General features: G+C 44.1%; 1 long non-coding RNA gene across 1 annotated transcript in view; it reads right to left on the bottom strand.

The window, feature by feature from the left end:
- The window catches only part of LOC112449517 (uncharacterized), a 128,680-nt gene that overhangs the window by 33,563 nt on the left and 72,620 nt on the right, over positions 1–22,497 (bottom strand). The window lies entirely within an intron of this gene.

Below are 22,497 nucleotides of genomic sequence, written 5' to 3'. Positions count from 1 at the left end.
TAATTTCATGGCTGCAATCACCATCTGCAGTGATTTTGGAGCCCCCAAAAATAAAGTCTCTCACTGTTTCCATTGTTTCTCCATCTATTTGCCATGAAGTGATGGGACCAGATACCATGATCTTCGCTTTTTGAATGTCGAGTTTTAAGCCAACTTTTTCACTCTCCTCTTTCACTTTCATCAAGAAGCCTTTAATTCTTCACTTTCTGCCATAAGGGTGGTATCATCTGCATATCTGAGGTTATTGATATTTCTCCTGGCAATCTTGATTCTAGCTTGTGCTTCATCCAACCCAGCATTTCACATGATGTACTCTGCATAAAAGTTAAATAAGCAGGGTGACAATATACAGCCTTCATGTACTCCTTTCCCAATTTGGAACCAGTCCATTGTTCCATGTCCAGTTCTAACTGTTGCTTCTTGACCTGCATACAGATTGCTCAGGAGGCAGGTAAGGTGGTCTGGTATTCCCATCTCTTTCAGAATTTTCCACAGTTTGTTGTGATCCACACGGTCAAAGAATTTAGCATAGTCAATAAAGCAGAAATTGATGTTCTTCTAAACTCTCTTGCTTTTTCGATGATCCAACAGATGTTGGCAATTTAATCTGATTCCTCTGCCTTTTTCTAAATCCAATTTGAACATCTAGAGTTCTTAGTTCACATATTGTTGAAGGCTTCCTTGGAGAATTTTGAGTATTACTTTGCTAGCATGTGAAATGAGTGCAATTGTGCGGTAGTTTGAACATTCTTTAGCGTTGCCCTTCTTTGTGACTGAAATGAAAACTGACCTTTCCCCATCCTGTGGCCACTGCTGAGATTTCCAAGTTTGCTGGCATATTGAGTGCAGCACTTTCACAGCATCATCTTTTAGGATTTAAAATAGCTCAACTGGAATTCCATCACCTTCACTAACTTTGTTCATAGTGATGATTCCTAAGGCCCACTGGACTTTGCATTCCAGGATGTCTGGCTCTAGGTGAGTGATCACACCATCGTGGTTATCTGGGTCATGAAGATCTTTTTTGTACAGTTCTTCTGTGTATTCTTGCCACCTCTTCTTAATATCTTCTTCTGTAAGGTCCATACCATTTCTGTCCTTCATTGTGCCCATCTTTGCATGAAATGTTCCCTTGGTATCTCTAATTTTCTTGAGATCTCTCATCTTTCCCATTCTATTGTTTTCCTCTATTTCTTTACACTGATCACTGAGGAAGCTCCTTGCTATTTGGAACTCTGTATTCAAATGGGTATATCTTTCCTTTTCTCCTTGCCTTTAGCTTCTCTTCTTTTCTCAGCTATTTGTAAGGCCTCCTCAGACAACCGTCTTGCCTTTTTGCATTTCTTTTTCTTGGGGGTGGTCTTGATCACTGCCTCCTGTATAATGATACTAACCCCCATCCATAGTTCTTCAGACACTCTATCAGATCTAATCCCTTGAATCTGTCACTTCCGTTGTATAATCATAAGGGATTTGATTTAGGTCATACCTGAATGGTCTAGTGGTTTTCCCTACTTTCTCCAATTTAAATCTGAATTTTGCAACAACAAGTTCATGACCTGAGCCACAGTCAGCTCCTGGTCTTGTTTTTGCTGACTGTATAGAGCTTCTCCATCTTTGGCTGCAAAGAATATAATCAACTTGATTTCAGTATTGACCATCTGGTGATGTCCCTGTGTAGAGTCTTCTCTTATGTTGTTGGAAGAGGCTGTTTGCTATGACCAGTACATTCTCTTGGAAAAACTCTATTAGACTTTGCCCTGCTTCATTTGGTACTCCAGGGCCAAATTTGTCTGTTACTCCAGATATCTCTTGACTTCCTACTTTCGCATTCCAGTCCCCTGTGATGAAAAGGACATTTTTGGGGGTGTTAGTCCCATAATGCCTTGTAGGTCTTCATAGAACCATTCAATTTCAGCTTCTTTAGCATTACTGGTTGGGGCATAGACTTGGATTACCATAATATTGAATGGTTTGTCTTGGAAATGAACAGAGATCATTCTGTCGTTTTTGAGATTGCATCCAAGTTCTGCATTTCAGACTCTTTTGTTGACTATGAGGGTTACTCCATTTCTTCTAAGGGATTCTTGCTCACAGTAGTAGATACAATGGTCATCTGAGTTAAATTCACCCATTCCAGTCCATTTTAGTTCACTGATTCCTAAAATGTTGATGTTCACTCTTGCCATCTCCTGTTTGACCACTTCCAATTTACCTTAATTCATGGACCTAACATTCCAAGTTCCTGTGCAATATTGTTCCTTATAGCATCAAACTTTACTTCCATCACCAGTCACATCCACAACTGGGTATTGTTTTCACTTTGGCTCCATCTCTTCATTATTTCTGGAGTTATTTCTCCACTGTTCTCCAGTAGCACATTGGGCACCTACCAACCTGAGGATTTCATCTTTCAGTTTCCTATCTTTTTGCCTCTTTATAGTGTGGACTAATAGTCCCAGCTGAACTCAGCAGAATTAACCCATTTAAAATATTTGTTCAGAGGCTACACTGCCAAGACATCAATGAGGTGTATACAAAGATGACAGACAGGTATACAGACACAGTACACTGTCTAGAGGAGGAGATAAAAAAAACACATCTGATAAATTATAAAACAAGCTAAAATGTGGTCGATGTCATAAGAGAGAGATGCAAAACAAGTGCTGTGAGAATTCTGAATGGACAACTGAATAGACAATTCCCATGTGTTTTCAGGAAAGCGCTGTGAGCCAAGAAAGTTGCAAAATATCCTGAATATCCTGGCTCCTCCCTCACCACTTGGAACAGTCCCACACAGCTAACTGAGAGACCATCTCCCAGGCTTAAGTTCTCAGTACTTAGGAGAACTTAACTCCTCAGGTCTCAGTACTCCTTGGAATAAAACATAATTCTCAACTTTTAAGTTGTGCATTTTTTCAATTAACAGTGTGAAACCAGGGCTTCCTTCTTAGTCCATTTATCCCTGCTCAAGCTTTATTTTAAAAGCATCTACCATCTTTTCCCAGTGTTTCCAAAGAAAATGTAATTAGGAAGAGCGTTTTCATCATCTCCAGGTGTCTATTCCTCCCCTCAGATTTCCAAGCTACTTGAAAAATATGGGTTTTTCACTCCCCACACCAAGTAGATGAGAGCCTTCTCCTTCTTCATTGGCCTCATGTTATTCTTCCCAGATTTTTCAGATACTATGTGATGGTGTTTATTAGTCTTCAGTACTTTTTGATCTTTCTTTCTTTACCACAGATCAACCCTATTTTTTGTGGGCCAATAGAAACGCCAGGTTAAGAACTCCAGGAGCCAGCCAGTATCTCTACAGCAGTTAAGAGTGGCTTTCCTGATAGCCCAGTAGTTAAGATTGCACACTTCCACTGCAGGAAGGCACAGATTTGATCCCTGGTCTAGGAACTAGATCTCACATGCTGCACAGTGCAGCTAAAATGTTTAAAAAAAAAAAAAAAGAAAGAAAAAAAGAGAGCGAGAGAGAAGATATGAATTCTCAATTTGTTGCTTTGTTTTGGTTGCTAATGTTTACCAAGCCAAATGCACAAAGCCAGGTGAAAAAGAGGTTTGTTTATGGATTTCCTGCCTAAAGAAAGCAAGCCTCACTGACACGTTGCCCATGGATTCAGGTAGGAGCAGTTCCTATAACCATAGATACTGTTTTGGGTGTTGAATTTCTACTAATTGTCACCGTACTTCTTGCTTGCCTACCGGAATCTCTATGGGTGATAAATCTCTAGGACTTCTCCTTGCAGAAACTGTTTGTCTATCTTATCCTCTTTCCTCTTCTCCTGATAAATTATAAGCACAGATGTATATGTAAGTATCTGTTCTCTTCCTATGTGCAGGTAACTCCACTGTCAATCATTGTTACCTATAGATGTGACCCTTTTAACCCCACTCTGCATTTTGGAAACTCCAGCTCCCTGCAAATTTCCTCTCCCCTGTAACAACTTCTGTGTCTTGGAGTGATGGAGAACACCTCACAGCCATCACCGCCCCCCACCATCCCCTGCTCAGGCAACACTGGTGCCCTCTGCTTTTGAGGCATGCATCCCACTCAGATATGAGAGGAGCCCCTCTGTGCTGTGCCTGCTGGCCTGGCATCAATGCTGATGGGATGCACCTGAAGGGCAGCAGAAAATGCCATCCAAAGTGACTGTAGGAGTTCAGCACATGCCACCCCCACACACGCTTTTGTATGTGAATTATTTTGCGCTATTACTGTTGTTTGAGCTTCCCTGTGGCTCAGTTGGTAAAGAATCCATCTGCAATGCGGGAGACCTGGGTTCGATCCCTGGGTTGAGAAGATCCCCTGGAGAAGGGAAAGGTTACCCTCTATAGTATTCTGGCCTGGAGAATTCTGTGGACTGTATAGTTCATGGGGTCGCAAAGAGTCGGCCACAACTAAGTGATTTTCAATCAATCATTACTGTTGTTTAGTCACTCAGTCATTTCTGACTCTGCAACACCATGGACTGTAGCCCTCCAGGCTCTTCTGTCCATGGAATACTCCAGGCAAGAATACTGGAGTGGGTTGCCATTTACTCCTCCAGGAGATCTTCCTGACCCAGGGATCAAACCCGAGTCTCCTGCACTCCAGGTGGATTCTTTACCCCTGAGTGATGAGGGAAGCCTGACAGGTGATTTAACCAGCTAAACCACTTGAAAACCAGCAAATGCTGGGAAAGACTTTCTTTGAATTCCCTTTATCTGCCTAAAAACAGATCCTCTAAGAGGAACTTGAATGTCATAAACCCCCTCCCCCAGGAGTTTCACCAACCAGCAAGCAATGACCTTTATCACTGGCGAGGAGACTAGAAGTTGACACCACACTCAAACTTTGTCACAAACTGTCATAACTCCCATGTATCCAAGGGCCCACTCACCCTTCCTAAAAATCATTTACTCCCCTGGGAAGCCTACATTCCTCCTCCCTTTTCCCAGTTAAGATGATATAGGCATTACAGTAACCATTTCACAATATGTATATATCAAATCATTATGCTACACCCCTTAAACCTCTACTGTGTTGTATGTCAGTTGTATCTCAATAAAACTGGAAGAAAAAGCAAATTATAAAATTAAAACAATTTTTCAAGATGGTATTGAATCCTGAATTCTAAACCAGCTCATAAGTTACTCATTTTCCCCCCCGAGTATCTCCCTTGCATACATGACATATATGGGTCAACAAAATTCTGTGTGGTTTTCTCTTGTTAATCTCTCTTTTATTACAGCGTGTGTCTGACTCTTTGTGACCCCTAGGGGCTATACTCTGCCAGGTTCCTCTGTCCATGGGATTCTCCAGGCAGGAATACTGGAATGAGTTGCCATTTCCTACTCCAGGGGATCTTCCGGACCCAGGGATCAAACTATCTCTTGAGTCTCCAGCATTGGCAGGCGGATTCTAACCACTGCACCACCTGGGAAGCCCCTTTTATTACAGGGGTCTCAGCTAAGCGCTCGGAAGGATAGAGGGAAAATTAGCTTTCCTCCCCTAAACACCAAGGCCAGAAACCAACATAGCTGACACAGGATGCCACTTCTGCCTGCATCTGAGAGCAAGAGCGCTGCTGTCCGAGCCAAGGGCAACATTTCCCATGGTTTCCAAAGCTTTTGATGGCCCTCATTGCCATTAGTGAAGCCTTCTCCTCCTCTCCTTGCTCCTCCTGCTGCTGTGGAAGAAATCAGTTGCTCCAGTAGAACTGGAGACCCCACTGGCATGCAGGAGCCCCCTAAGTGCCAGAGCTCTGCAGGTGCCCATGCCTCTCTGCCACTTTGTTATTCTGTTTCCCTGCTCTCAGAACAATGCTGCCTTGTACTCCCAATGTTTCAAAGAGAGTCTGTGCACAGACAGCCCTTCCTTTGTTATTCCAATAACTCTCCCCACCCCCACCCAGGAATTAAGGCCTCCCCTTCTCTTCAGCACCTGTGCGTGTGTGCTAAGTCGCTTCAGTCATGTCTAACTCTTTGCCATCCCTAAGGGCTGTAGCCCATCGCCTAGGCTCCTCAGTCTATGGGGATTCTCCAGACAAGAATACCGGAGTGGATTGCCAAGTCCTCCTCCAGGGGATCTTCCCGACCCAGAGATCGAACCCACGTCTCCTACATTACAAGCAGATTCTTTACCACTGAGCCACCAGGGAAGCCCTCTGTATCTAGCAGTAAGATCAAACTACCCCTGTATTCAGAAAAACACAGAGCATTCTCTCATATGCATTTGAATATACTTGGATACATGAGGTTTACTACCAGGAAGGATCTTAGATAAGCAACTATCTGGCCAAAGTTTATCCCAATAGGTAATAGAACACACCCATACATAGCAGTGGGTGTGGGTACAAAGTCGCTTCAGAAGAGCTGTAGCTAGCCAGGCTCCTTGGTCATGGGATTCCCCAGGCAAGAATACTGGAGTGAGTTGCCAGGCCCTCCTCAAGGGGATTTTATCGACCCAGGAATCGAACCCACGTCTCTTATGTCTCCTGCATTGGCAGGTGGGTTTTTAACCATCAGCACCTGAGGGGAGCTAAGAGACCACAGCCTGGGGCCTGCTGGTATCTCTCCTTTCCAAGACGATTCAGAGAGGTTTGGCCCCTCAGTCTGGCAGACACCTTCCACTGTGCCCAACATTTCTGAACCCCAAGGAAAGACTCTCCCCATCTCAAGCTGCTCTCCATGCCTCCCAACCCCCTGTATTCACTGGTGGTCCAAGGAGATGACCTGCAAAGTTGTGAGTGCTTGTAAGAAGGGACGGTGAGCTTTCATTCTCTATATGGGTACAGAGGAACTGAACCATCAGCAGGACCACTAACTGCTTTCATCAAGGGAAACCTGATTGACTAGGGGAAGAACTTCATTCCCACAGCATTGGGAAACCCATCTCAACTTGACCAAGTCATCCTTCATCCAGAGATTGCTGAAGATGAGAGATTTGGAGGTGTTGCTTACAACAACAGGATGAGACAGAATCACAGTGAAGTTAGCAAGCCTGGAAAAAAGATGGGGGCCCCCTACTCCACTCTAGATCCTTGCAGTCTTCAAAGGGTGGGGAAGAGAGAGAACAGAAGCCATGGAATGTGCCCAAGGACATGGATGAAGGGATGGCCCATCTGGAAAGAGACTTAGGATTGTGGACCACTGTCAGGGACCAAAGAGAGGCACAGCTGACCCCTCAGCATTGGAGGGGTTGTTGTTCAGTCGCTTAGTCATGTCCGACTCTTTGTGGCCCCATGGACTGTAGCCTGCCAGGCTCCTTTGTCCACGGGATTTCCCAGGCAAGAATACTGGAGCAGGTCGTCATTTCCTTCTCCAACATTATTGGAGGGGGTTGGGGTGCAACTGAACTTGGCAGAGACCACCCTAGTTGATTGAAGCCACCAGCAGCACATGCAGACAAGTGGGCCAGGGTAGGACCAGGGCAGCCTCCCTCTTCACACAGGCTCCCCCCGTGGAAGGTGAACCCAGCCATCACCCTATCCCCCCTTCCCAACATATGGGAGTAGCTAGAGCCTGGGACAGAGCACAAGGAAGGAGAGGCCCTGGAAACAGACCTGTGCTTCACTCATACACATATGTACACACACACACACACACACACACACTCACTCACTCCTCCAAGGTACACGATTCAGAGCAAAAACAGAAAGGTAAACCTACACCTCCTTCCCCTTCTCCAAGTCCCCTGAACCAAAGACTAGATGGAGTAGATGGAGACTCCAATTGCCATTAAGATGTCAATTAAAGTAGGCTGTCCTGAGTATAAATATTAATAACTGAAAATGACTGGGAAACTATCAAATCTGCCCAAGACATTTTTATGGGTCAGTAAGATCTCCTGGAGAAGGAACTGACCACCCACCCCAGTATTCTTGCCTGGAAAATTCCATGGACAGAGGAGCCTGGTGGGCTAGAGTCTAGGGGGTCACAAAAGAGTCTGGACACAATTTAGCAACTCAACAACAATAGCAACCAAGTGAAGCAGAGATCCAGCAATGCACAGTGGGGACAGTGACTAGAGGAAAAGAAAACTGAACCCTGCCCAGTTCACAGAGCTCAGTAACAAGCTACATGTGTGGTACCCTTCTTAAACACACCTCAAATCGAACACTTTTCTTTCCAGGGCTTAAAGTTGTTGTACAAGGCTGAGATTAGAAGGAAATACAGTAAAAAATTTCAGGAATTATTTTTTACGTCCCAAATTGACTTGGCTGCCTTTTATACCCACAAACTACCCCAAGATGGTATTTTGCCCTTGCCTGCATCTCTGTACCTTCTAAGTTGAAGCTCTGGCTGTATTGGGATAAAAACCAAGAATATGGAGAAACTATAAATAGTGTAAAGTATTCTTATTCCTTCTCCCTCCCACTTTAACCACTGCTCCTGCCTCTGCCTAAAAAAGACAGTCAGAACATCTAGTCAGCAATGAATAGACCTCTCTTCATTGAAATATTCTCTTGCAGCATGATCTGCTTGATCAACTTAAGATACAAATGAAATCACATCTTGTTCATTACTCTAATGAATCCCCCAAAGCCACATCTTTCCCTACCCCCCAGGAACTCCCTCTTCTCTGAGATTCCCAAAAACCCAGTGATTTTTTAAACCTGAAGGGAATGTGTCTAGGTGGTCCACACTGTTCCCATGCTCCTGCCTGCCCCAAAGTGTCACTATTGAACATTGGTCCTGCACAGTCGGGTGCCCACAACATTTACCACTGCAGTGATGCTCTGACTGAACAGGTTCCCCATAACCTTGCTTTATAATGGCTCTCACATGCTAAGACACTGTTCTCCAGAGCCAGAATTAAGGTGGCACTAGCAATAAAGACCGATAAGGCAATGGCAACCCTCTCCAGTACTCTTGCCTGGAAAATCCCATGGACGGAGGAGCATGGTAGGCTGCAGTCCATGGGGTTGCTAGGAGTCGGATACGATTGAGTGACTTCCCTTTCACTTTTCACTTTCATGCATTGGAGAAGGAAATGGCAACCCACTCCAGTGTTCTTGCCTGGAGAATCCCAGGGATGGGGGAGCCTGGTGAGCTGCCCTCTATGAGGTCGCACAGAGTCGAACATGACTGAAGTGATTTAGCAGCAGCAGCAGTAAAGAACCTGCCTGCTAATGCAGGAGATGTCAGAGACTCGAGTTCAATCCCTGGGTCGGGAAGATCCCCTGGAGAAAGAAATGGCAACCCACTCCAATATTCTTGCCTGGGTAATCTCATGGACAGAGGAGCCTGGCGGGCTACAGTCCATGGGGTTGCAAAGAGACAGACATGACCGAAGCAACTGAGCACACACGCCCCAGCATTTTCCCAAAACCCCATGGGTTTGTGATGAGTCCATGGCACCTAGCACAAAACGGGTCCACTCTACTGATAGGAGCTAACTTGTTAAAGCAAACAAACAACTTGTTAAGCCAAAAGATTCTGTTACAGCCTTCAAAAAGGCCTCGCATTAAACATAATAGAGAGTTTCACTCAAATGACTCTTTTCTGAACAAAGATCTACTTCCAAAATTGCTGTAGCCACCTACAGAGTGAACTATTGAAAATTTCTCTTGTTAAAAACAATCTGATCAGACTCCCTATTTTACATTTCACCTCTCAGTTAATAAATTTGGTACCACTGAGGAACTTATGGAGGGACACTGAGTTTTAAATCCGAAATGACAATCATGTTCTTCCTTCACTGAACAGATGGCAATTTGGTGCCATGTTGTTGAATATGCCACTAGACCCACTCTCCCCCTCCTCTGTTCCTGGAAATCCTTTCCTGGGTTCACAGTACACACCCCTTTCTCCGGATGGGTGGTCCTGTCTGTGTAGCTCCCCTTCTCAAGCTTCTGGTGCTGTGGCTCCCAGCTCTTGTTACCCCTCAAGGCACCAAACTAGCCCTTGTTGGTTTCCCTAATCCTGCCCGTGCCTTGAGAAACATCCCTTTGGCTGGATTATCTTTGCATTTCCAAGTTTGCAGGTGCCATCTGTTTCCTGCTGGAACCCAGAGCTATATATCAGGAGTAAGAGGAAAACACAGTCTCTGTTCTTTAAGCACTGAACCAATGCTTCTGCTTAGTGCAACTCTGTATACCAAATGCTCTCCCATGGCCAGGTTCAAGACCAACCATGACTCTATCCCTAGGCCTGCACTTCAGAGAGACCCCTCTCCTAATACCAAGCTTGTTATTGTGGGACCTTAGGGTGAATTATTTCTTCTTCTTCTTTAATATTTATTTATTTATTTGGCTGAGCCAGATCTTAGTTGAGGCATGTGGGATCTTTGCAGCGGGGTGAGGGATTCGGAGCATGCAGGCTCAGCAGTTTCGGCTCAAGGACTTAGTTGCCCTGCGGCACATGGACTCTTAGTTCCCCAACTAGGGATCAAACCCACGCCCCTGCATTGCAAGGCAGATTCTTAACTAATGGACCACCAGGGAAGTCCCAGGGTGAATTATTCCTGCCAAGCAAAACTCAGCAGCTCTTGGCTAATGGCAAGTTGATTTTCAATGCACTGGACTTTCAGCATATTGAAAATATTTTGGCAAGTTGGTTTTGGGTGAAGTGACTTACTTCTGCACTCACTGCTCCCGCACCTTCCATATATATCTCCTAGCTGTCTTGGTTTGAAGACTCTTCCACTACACTGCAGGATCCTCTGAGAGGGAGAATCATGCACTACCTTCTTTTTGTTTTCCCCAGACATCTCCTAGGGCCCAGGTACATTGTTTTGCACAAATAGCTACTCAGTAATTGTTTACCAAAAAAAAAGTGAATGAAAAAAAATAAAGATACAGTGAAACACCGAAGCAAAGACAGACAGAATCCATCAGAGATATACAAACTGTTACATGTAGAAAAAGAGGGTTTCTATCTCCTTGTGAAAAAATCACTGAGAAAGGAAGAGCAGAGGAGGAAGGGGAAGGAGGAAGGGGAAGAAAGAAGGTTTCAGAAGGGAAAGAAGAAGGGAAAAGGAAAATTAAAAAGAAAAGGAAAGGAAATATAAAAATCTGAAGTAAAAATAAAAATTATATACCTGTATAATCATTGATATACATATGTGAGCACATGCCTGAAAGGATTTTGTCACTAAGACAATTCGATTATCTCTAACAAAGACGTTCTTTAAAATCACTAGTAATCACATAAATAACGCTGGACATTATGATTCTCAAACTCTACGCAGATTATTTTCACTCTCCCCAGAAAAATGTCTCTTGAAATTCAAAACTCAAACCAGAAGCCTGACCAGGATCCAAGCATGAACATGGTGGAACTGTCTCTGATTTCTAAAATAGGACCAGAGAAATGACTTTCCCGGCAGTATTTTTAGCGCGTGAGGGGAGGCGCTCCCTGTGCTGCTTCTTGGCAGGCTCACAGTCTGCCACTCCTGAGCCTGTCCCCTGAATCCTCCCCTCACTCGGCTTCTGCACCCGTCAGCATCTGCATTCATGCCTGGAAGCCGGTGAAGAGATGCGCCCAGCTTACTGGAGCTCCTTTGCCTGAAGTGGGGACATTTAAGCCAGCAAGACCTCATCCCCGTGACAACTGTGCTGAGAATAAAAAGACTCCATTTATCCCCAGTTATGAAGCTCCAGGAGTAGCTCAGTTGCAAAAAAAAAAAAGCTAATTCACACACTACATATTTCATTGGTCCCTGGAAAAGCAAATGTAATCCTCCTCTTTCTATGGATCAGGAAAAGAGAGACTCAGAGGGGTGAAATAACATGCCCAGTTCCCCAGCTAGTTAACAGTCAAAGTAATACTTACTGAATAAACAGCATCTGTGTTACATGAACTGTTTATTGTGCCCTGTTGCTCAGTGATCCTCGCAACAAACCCCAGAGGTAGGCTGAATAGGAATTATCATATTCCCATATCACAGAATGGAAAACTGAGGTTCAGAGAAGAAAAACTCTCTAAGCTGACACATCCGGAAAGGTGCTGTGTCAGGGCTCAGCCGGTGACTTCTGATGCCCCTGAGCTGGGGAAGTGTGCAGCCCACTGGCTCTGCGTGCAGGGGCGGGGGTGGTGGGTGAGGCGAGGGAAACCTCCTCCTCTGCATTGAGTGTCAAAGAAAAAGTCAGGACAGCCTGGGGAGGAAGTCAGAGTAGTAAAATACAACGGTAGCCCAGTATCTAGATGATCCTTAGATAACTGGGTGGCTCATGGGGGAGGAGAAGGGGGAAGTGTGCAAAGGGAACGGAGTGGGAGGGAAATAATTGACAACTGCTTATGGAAACCTCTTCCTTGCAAAGCAATGACTCAGGGAAGCTGAGTGAACATATGTCCCATTTCTCTGGGACCATTGCAATCTAGGCTGTTGTCCTGGAATAACTAGGCACGGTGCCCTCTTTTATTCTCAAAAGCTTTTGCCTTGTACAATAAATCATATAGTCATCCTCCATACAGAGATTTGTATCTCATAATGTTCTAAAGCCAAATGCTTGTCCTGCCTTATTCCACACTCCCCAGGGTAACTGCAGCGCGGACTTTAATCAAACAAGTGCCTCACGATCCAGGAAAGACAGGAACACACAGGGTAGGGGCCAAGTTGCGTGCGGCATTTGCCCTCCCTCAATATTTTCAAGTTGGTGAACACAACAGCACATCGTGTTTTTCCCAGGTGCACTGCAATTGAGGCTCCCTATAAATTTTCCCCAAGCCATGTCATTGCTAAGAGACAGCAAAAGATATCCTGCTGCTGGAGCTCTTTGTTGCTATAATAATGAGACTAAATTTGGAGTAAAAGAAGCAACTTCACTTTTTAAAAATCACACACATACAATATATAATCCAAGAGAATATTTTAAGTTTTTAGATTCTTTTAAAAAAAAAAAGGAAAATAAATGTCGTTTTCCTTAGCACTACAAAAGATGAAGGAGATGATCAGAGGAGTTGAATTACATTTCATCTACTTTCAGACATGGCAGCTCATCGTTGAACATTTTAAAATCGGTGCATGAGTTTATAGTTTCCTATGTAGCCCTTCTGTCTTCTAATTGCCTTTAAAGGGACCAACAGTAAAAGCCAGAAGTCTTTCCAAGCCCCTGGGCTGCACCCCAGGACAGCACATCACGCACTTTCCTGCATCAGCAGATCGACTTACACATGTGTGAGAGCCCTGCCCACCCTTCAAGGATTCATTACTGTGTTTTCCAGGCACCAATGGGTCTCCGCCCTCCGATTTCTCACTCACTGGCTTCAAAGGCCACTCTCAATGTCATCAAGATTAAACCAGATCTCAGGGAGGCAACATAATGCTGGAGTTAAGAGCTTGAGCTTCGGAGTTCAAGCCCTGGGTCCAAATCCCAAAGCTGCCATTTACAAGCCTTGTGACGATGCTCAAGTTATTTACCTCCTGTCTGTAAAACGGGGACAATGATGGTGCATAACTCACAGGGCTGGTGTGGAGACTCCAGCAAATAATTCAGGGTAAACCATAGAGTGCTGGGCACCCAGTATGTCCTCAGAACGGATCCATTATCCATTCTCACAAGTCAAACATGACCTAAAACTTCAGTTAAAATCATCACAGTAGGGACTTCTCCGGTGGTCCAGTGGCTAAGACTCTGAGCTCCCAATACAGGGGGCCCAGGGAACTAAATCCCACATGCTGCAACTAAAGATTCCATGTGTTGCAGCCAAGACCTGGCACAGCCAAATAAATAAATATTAAGAACAACAACATGTATACCTGTGGCGGATTCATTTTGATATTTGGCAAAACTAATACAATTATGTAAAGTTTAAAAAAAAAAAAAAAAAAGAACAACAACAAAAACAGAGCCAAGATATTTCTTTAAAAAAATCACCATAGTATGAAGAGTGAGGTTTTCATAGAAAGAAGGCAGAGTTTGCAATCAGAAAATCTGATTCACTTATATGGTTTTGGCTTAATTTATTTGAATCTAAATTATTTTCTCCCACCCCTAAAACAATGACAAAAAGATCATGGGGTCAAAGAGAGGCTCCAACAAAATAAAGAAAAATGTTTTGTAAACCCAAATACTTTTTATTAGTGTCACTTCAGTCATATCTGACTCTTGACGACTCTATGGACTGTAGTCCGCCAGGCTCCTCTGTCCATAGGATTCTCCAGGCAAGACTACTGGAGTGGGCTGCCATGCCCTCCTCCAGGGGATTTTCCTCCCCCAGGGATCAAACACGCATCTCCTATGTTTTCTGCATTGGCAGTTGGGTTCCTTACCACTACCATCTGGGAAGCCCTTTTTTAGTATTGAGTTATCTAAAAAGTTCATTCAGGTTTTTCCATAACATCTTATAGAAAAACTCAAAGGAACTTTTTAGCCAACCCAATATTATTACTAAAAATAAAAATGAGACTAAGAACACATCATCTACACAAACCTGAAGGCTAACATAACTAAAATGCCCAGTTTCTCAGCTGGAAAGCTCCAATTTCAGGACCAGGCTGGATGGCTGCAGTATACACTGAAACATAGGAGTTTCCTTCTTGTGAAACACTGTATTCCTGCCAACTCCCCTAGATTAAAAAAAAAAAAAAAAAAAAAGAGGAGAAGGGGTATGGGAAGGTGACATGGATTTCTATGCCCACAGTTCCCAATCAGAAGCAAGAGATGAAACTGTAGACAATCTCCCTCTTAGAAACCCTCTTGACAGTGCAAAGGAATAGGGACCAGCTTAGCTTGCTGGGGAATTGCTAACCACTCTGTCACATGGTGCAGTGGTAAAGAATCCACTTGCCAATTCAGAAGATATAAGAGATGTAGGTTTGATCCCTGGGTTAGGAAGATCCCCTGAAGTAGGAAATGGCAACCCGCTACAGCATTCTTGCCTGGGAAATCCCATGGACAGAGGAGCTAGACAGGCTATAGTCCAGGGTGTCACAGAGTCAGACATGACTTATCAACTAACAACTGTCATATATGCTTTTGGGGACAAGGGTTCAATGAAGACATTATTTGAAAGAAAGATGAAGTAGGGACTTCCCTGGTGGCCCAGCAGTTAAGAATCTGCCTTGCAATGCAGGGGAAGCAGGTTCAATCCCTGGTCAGGGAACTAAGACCCCACATGCTGCAGAGCTACTGAGCCCACGTACAACAACTAGGGCGTCCATAAACCACAGTGAAAGATCCTACCAATGCAAAGATTTCAAATGCAGCAGTTAAGACCTGATGCAGCCAAAGAAAGAAAGATGAAAAGAAGGAAAACAATTGGTATCCTTATTTAATGCCTATAAGAAGGGTCTAAGAAGGGTCTATAAATCACATCTATAGCAAGAAAACAGTCACCTCCAAAGAAATGTTTAAAGCCAAATGCTTTTAAAAGCCCCATCTGGGACTTCCTAGATCACTCTAGTGGTAAAGAATACACCTACCAATCCAGCAGACATAAGAGACATGGATTCAATCCATGACTGGGTTGGGAAGATCCAGTGCAGAAGGGCATGACAACCCACTCCAGTATTCTTGCCCAGGAAATCCCATGGACAGAGGAGCCTGGCGGGCTACAGTCCAAAGGGTTACAAAGAGTCAGACACGACTGAAACAACTTAGCACACACATATGCTTTTAAAATTAACACAGAATTTACAGTCTTTCATATGCTACCTTATGGAAACCTCCTGTTAAAGTTTTTCCATTCTTTCAAGCAATATTAGACACCTGTAGATAATTACTTTTAGCACTCTTTGGAAAAAAAATTGCAGCATTTATTTTTCAAACAGGAAACTGAAGCACAGAGAGGTTAGGTTATGACAGTCCTCTCTTCACCTAGTAGTGTCACCAGAGTAGTTCTAAACCCTTCTGTGTGTAATCAACAAAGCAGCATGTGAATAGCATAACTGTAAATAACCATGCCAATTTCGGTTTACCTGCATTCTCCAGACAATTGGCTTTGTGGAATATGTCAGTTCTCACCACTATCTCTGCTGTAGCACCCATGGAAATAGCTAAAATACCTACAGATTATCTTACTATAGAGCCTTTGGAAAATAAATGCAAAAATAATTTAGGAATAACAATTACAAAGCTCAGTGAATATTTTCACAAGGAACCCAAAATTCTCAGGGTAAACAATCCGTGTCTGTCCTCTATGTCACGTACAAGACGGAAGAATTTGGGACTTCCCTGGTTGTCAAGTGGTTAAGATTCCATTCTGCCAATGCAAGGCCCACGGGTTTAATCCCTGATCCAGGAACTAAGCCCACATGCCTTGGGGCAACTAAGGCTGTGGGCCATAACTACCGAAGCCCATGTGCTCTGCAGCAAGAGAGGCCACCGCACTGAGAAGCCCACCACAACGAAGAGTAGACCCTGCTCACCACAACTAGAGAAAGCCCACACACAGCAACAAAGACCCAGTGAGCCAAAAATAAATAAAACATTTTTAAGGCAGAAGAATTCAAATATCTTCTTGGGGCATCTTCTTCAGGATCGAAGTTGGATCATTTCCAGGTCAGTCCAGGTGGTGCTCATAGTAAAGAACCCAGCTGCTAATGCAGGAGATATAAGAGATGCAGGTTCAATCCCTGAATAGAGAAGATTCTCTGGAGGAGGGCATGGCAAGTTACTCCTGTATTCTTGCCTGGGAAATCTCATGGACAGAGAAGCCTGGCGGGCTATAGTCCATGGGATTGTGAAGGGTTGGACATGACTGAAGCGACTTTGCACGCACCACCTAGGACCACAGGAACATCTTTTATGGCTTGTCCTCCACTGGGTATTTGCTACTTAATGTTACTTTTTTAAAAAACTTTTTATTTTATATTGGAGTATAGCTGATTAACTGTTGGGAGCCATGTTAGGCATTACTGACAAAATGGAGGCATGGCCCCAACCCCACCTCTTTCTCCCACAGGCACAGACCCGGGATGAAGGAGTTAGGCCTTGTGGTTCTGACTTGTTCTTTCCTCTCTTTGGCTGAGTTGACTGAAAAGAATACTAAGGTGCTTATTGTTCTTGAGAGGAGCATGAGAAGGCACAAAGCCTTCTGCAGCTGTGCTCAGAAAATAATTCTTAAAGTTAGTCATTGACATTTGTTCAAGGACTTTTACAAAAGAGGGTTCCAGGGTGAGCAGGTAGGCTGCAGCTTGAGGCCATGGGAGGGATTGCTATCTGAAGCCTATTTGTGAGAAAAATGTTTATGGCAAAGGAGTTTACTGAATTTAGGGCTTAGAAATAATTAAAATAGTTAGAAGTTAGATTTAAGGAATGTTGTATTGTTAGCATATTTTACTATAGCTTACAGAGGTTAGGAATTTTAGAGATACTATAGCTAAAAGCCCTTTTAAGAGATAGTGAGCTCAGGATGTTAGGGGCAAACCGGATTTAGAAAGATAAGAAATAAACTGAGGAATGGAGCATGAGTTACAATGTAATCACAAGTTAACTATTGGACACATAAGAGGAAGTAGATAATAGATGGTAAATCTGATACCAAGATAATGGCTGAAGCAGGAACTCTGTTTGAAGGGCAACAATGATTTATGGAGATAATAAATCTGAGTGAGGGGGAACTGAAAGTGTCAAACCTCTGACCTAATGCTTTTGTAAAAGTATAAAAGAAAATCTTAAGCTTGAAATAAATGTGCAGTCCAAGAAAATTGAGGGGTGTCGTTACTCGCCAACACCGTCCCTCCCTTCAGGTTGAATCCCTGGCTGCTGGAGCTGGACTCCGGCAATTAACAATGTTGTGATAGCTTCAGGACAGCAAAGGGACTCAGCCATACATGTACATGTATCCATTCTCCCCCACAGTCCCCTGCATCTTTTAAATCTTCCACTTCAACCTCCAGTTTTCAACAACTGGAAAGGTGGGGGTAAATGTGATGTTACTTTCTTCTGGCAAAGCAATAGCTTTGGACCACTGCACTTTCCTGTCTATTCTCATTTTTTCTGTAACACTGGGGGGTCACTGGACCTCCTTGGAGAGGACATCAAAGGCTGGCTGTTCTGTCCGCACCCCCAACTGTTTATTCCTTGGTCATTCATTTGTATGCTGTTTGCAACTCCATGGACTGTAGCCTGCCAGGCTCCTCTGTCCATGGGTTTTCACAGGCAAGAATACTGGAGTGGATAGCCATTTCCTCCTCCAGGGATCGTATCTGCAGTCATGTCCTATTTGATTGTATGTGTCACCATGTATACAAAACACTGGCCTGAGGTTAGTGAAGATCGCTTCGTCTCCCACTCCTCATCTCCTTCCGTGTGCACCAAGAAGAGCATTAACTATACTAATAGTGTGGGCCAGTCACCCATCCCACCCCACCTCATACCTGGAGAAGTGAACTATGTCACTGATGATTCTGGAGAAATGAACTAGGTGTGCTCCACTCAGCCCATTTGGAAATCTCATTCAGAGTCAGCGTGGCCACAGACCAGTATGCTTGGGGCTGCTCTCCTGGGAGCATGGTAAGGATCCTGTGCATGCAGGTGAGGCCAGCTATTGCCCTTCTAGGCCAGTGACTGGTGAAGATGCCTGTCTACTGTGTGGTGGCTCTTGGGATCTGCCTTTCTCTAGCTTCCATGCATCACTCCACTTAGAACCGGGGATGGGGGGGTGGTGAGGTTCGGGCACAGATTTGTGGAAAGAGTCTTAAATTGTAATCTCTTAAAACCCTAATTCCTGGAATTCTGTGAGACCCTCCTCACTCTCATCCACTCTGTTTTCTCCATTCAAGCCCATTAGAAGTTGTCATTCAGCTCACATGCCTGCCTTTTCTCGTGCAGTACTCTATGATTTCAGCCTCTTCCCATTAAATGCAAGGGACAGAGCTGAAGTGTTCTCACTTGACTGCTCAGTCTGGGAATAAGGAGATCCATACAGAGATAAAGCTGACCCTGCCTAATCTCATTGAGCAAACAATGTGAGCTGTTTTCCCAGTAATGGAAATGGGGTCCTACGAACCATCCTCACCCCCTCCCTTGGGCTCTCATGGTGAGCACACATCCAGCCTTAATGGCACACACAAAGGTTGCCAAAAAAAAGGATGACAAACAGGTATGAGCATGAGCTCCACAACTGTGGTGCCTTGAGCTCAGAACATGAGCAAATCACTTCAGGCAAAACAGCAAAAGGGATGGCTATCAGAGTAAGAAAGATATGGTCTTTTCTATCAAAGGAGAAGTTACAAGAAATAAAGAAGTGATTCATTCTTAGAATAGTTGAACAGAAAGGTATAAGACTTGTGAATAAGAGTCCTTAAGTGGTGGCTCACTGCCAATCCTTTGTTCTTTTCACTTCCTGATTCTCCTTCCTCATAAGAACATTTTGGTGGGCTAATTTCTCAGGCTTTATTCTTGACATGTGCAAAGAAACTAAAAGGGAGGGGAAATAGTTAATATAAATCCTTCAGTGAGGAACTTACAAGAACTACTCAAGGCCCTCATGGAGACCAGTTGTCCGATACAAACTTAGGCGATGTCCAGGAAAGATTTTTACTCTGTGGTCCTTAACCTTTGAGGGAACCTGCATCTTCGGGAGAAAAACCAATCGGACTTCCCACTCAGTGTGCCTGCTACAAGACACAGGAGCACACCCTTCTATAGCACACCCTTCTGCAGAAGTAAAGACTGCCTTGCCAAGCCATTTTCAATTATCTGTCTTATTCCTGTGACACCATTTAAGAGCATTTCCAACATCAGCTCAGGGGCAGCTGTCGTGTAGTGGTGGAGTGTGTGAAGCCCTGGAGCTGGCAGCTAGGGTTTAGATCCCTGCTTCTCTATTTACTGGTTTCTTGGCTTCAGGTATGTAACTTTACCTCTGACTCTGCTTCTCATTTGTGAAATGAGGATAATAATAGTACCTACCAGAAATTCCCTGGCAGTCCAATGCTTAGGACTCTGAGGGTGTGGGCTCAATCCCTGGTCAGGGAACTAAACTCCCACAGAGCCATGTGGGACAACCAAAAATATAAAATAAAAAATAATAGCATCTATCTCTCAGGTTTTGTATAGGACTAGACAAATTATTAACACTTCTAAAATATTTAGACAGTGACAAGTATGTAAACATTCAATAAATGTTGGCTATCATTATTTGAGTTTGAATGTGATGGTACATGCAAGCAGAAGCATTGGATAAGATTTAATTTTGTCATTAATAATGGTAACAGACAGAAAAACATCTGGTTGTCTCAGCTGAGCATAGCTTCATCCATCATAAAAAGTTCAACAGGACTCTTTTCGAGGTTATAGGTTCAGCCTCCTTCATCTTAATCTAAATAATTGTGTACATTTAAACAGACCCTGGTGCTGAGAAAGATTAAAGGAGAAGAGGGTGGCAGAGGATGAGATGATTAGATAGCATCACTGACTCAATAGACATGAATTTGAGCAAACTCCAGGAGATAATGAAGGATAGGGAAGCCTGGTGTGCTGCAGGCCATGGGGTTGCAGAGAGTTGGACATGATTTAGCAACTGAACAGCAACAACAACATACATTTTAGTTGATTGGTGAATTACGTTCCAAGTGTTACTTGAGCTGCCCCATACAGGTGTGAGAGCCTGACTCTCCCGCACAACTTGGAAGCACTGGATTTCCGTTGTCATTGGCCTCAGAGCCTGCTACATAACCTGCTTATCCACTTCCATCACGCCTGTAGCTTTGGGTCTCAGTCTCCATGCGGGACACTACAGAGGCTAGCCCAAAGTAAGGATGGCAAGTGGAAAAAAGGGGAACTGGATAAGAGAGTATCAAGGTCAAAGGCATTCCTCAAATGCTCTAAATGCCCAGGAAAGCAGCAAGGTAAGAAGTGATTAATCTCCTCAAAGACGATCCTTGCAAGACAACGAGCTGAATTCCCATAGAGTCCGCAGAATTCGGGTTTCATTTTTACTCTGAGTTCTACACACAATAGATCCCATTCCCTAATTGCTATGCATTGCTTCAAATGAAAGAAACACAGTATGTTCTGTTTTTATGGTAATTGATAGTCTTGTTCAGAAAATGTAAAACTCCACCACTTGCTGAACCAATTGTTCAATTAAGTTGTCGCTGTAATTCCCAGGCAGGAGGGGGTTTCAGCTGGGTTGCAGGCAGCATCCTTCTCATTCTCACAGTAGGGGCTTATTTTTGCTTCCTCACATGATCTAACTGAAGACTCCCTGTCACCACTGGAGGAAGAATATGACTTCTGTTTCCTGTCTTCCTGCAGAACAGGACTCTGCAGCAAATCACAAATGCAACAATTAATAGATGCCAAATCAATTAAGTTTTCAACGAATGCATCTGTATATGTAGTGAAAGCTAAGCAGTTGTACTCAACTCGGAGCTTAGTGGAAAGCTGAAAGGCATTTGAAAATGCTAGGAAACATGAGAAATGTGTGCATGGAAAGTGGATTTCGTGGTTGTAAATCCAAGTTGCCAGACACTTGATTGACCTGGTGGCTCCTGCCTGCAAGTCTCTGCTGGGATCCTTGATACATCTGTTACCAATAACACACTGACTGAAACTGCCCACCCTGGCCAGGAACCATAGTAACCCTCTGCATGAGTTATTTTAAGACAGAAGGTCCTAGTAAGTAACACAGAATTAACAAGCTACCACCAATTGGAAGAGTTCGGAAAGGTCAAAGTTCAGTTCAGTTGCTCAATCATGTCCAACTCTTTGCGACCCCATGAATCGCAGCACGACTGGCCTCCCTGTCCATCACCAACTCCCGGAGTTCACTCAGACTCAGGTCCATCGAGTCGGTGATGCCATCCAGCCATCTCATCCTCTGTCGTCCCCTTCTCCTCCTGTCCCCAATCCCTCCCAGCATCAGAGTCTTTACCAATGAGTCAACTCTTCTCGTGAGGTGGCCAAAGTACTGGAATTTCAGCTTTAGCATCATTCTTTCCAAAGAAATCCCAGGGCTGACCTCCTTCAGAATGGACTGGTTGGATCTCCTTGCAGTCTGTCCTACCACCTCCTAGAATCCTTCTCACTGCCATCCATCTTGGCTGAACAATGCCTATGCCACCACAAAGGACCTTGAGTCAGAATGACTGGCCAAAGACAACCCGGAAACTAATCCATCACCATAAAACCTAAGACTGTGAGCCACGTGGCAGAGCAGTTCTCCTGGGTTCCCTAACCCTTCTGCTCTCGGCCCAGGCACACCCCTTCCCAATAAAGTCTCTGTCAGCACATGTGTCTCCTTGGGTAATTCATGTTAGATAAGAGCCCCCTTTCAGGCCCTAAAGGGGTCCCTCTCCTTGCAACACATCCACTGGGAACCATGGATACATCTCTCCTGACCTCAAGGTGGTAGCTCAGGGAGAACACCTCATGTCACAGGCAGTAAGTGGTAAAGAATTTTGCAGGGACTTTCCTGGTGGTCCAGTGACCAAGACTCCATACTCCCAGTGCAGGGAGCCTGGGTTCCATTCCTGGTTGGGGAACTAGATCTCTCATGCTACAACTAAAGAATTCACATACCACAACTAAGACCCAGTGCAACCAAATAAATAAGTAAAAATAAATAAATTCAAAGAATTTTGTAAAACTACCCCGATTCCAAACCCTCTAGAAG

This window comes from Bos taurus, chromosome 14, assembly GCF_002263795.3.
Source record: "Bos taurus isolate L1 Dominette 01449 registration number 42190680 breed Hereford chromosome 14, ARS-UCD2.0, whole genome shotgun sequence".
Lineage (NCBI taxonomy): Eukaryota > Metazoa > Chordata > Mammalia > Artiodactyla > Bovidae > Bos > Bos taurus.
The sequence above is the reverse complement of the archived record's forward strand: the minus strand, read 5'-3'. Positions and strand labels throughout refer to the sequence as shown.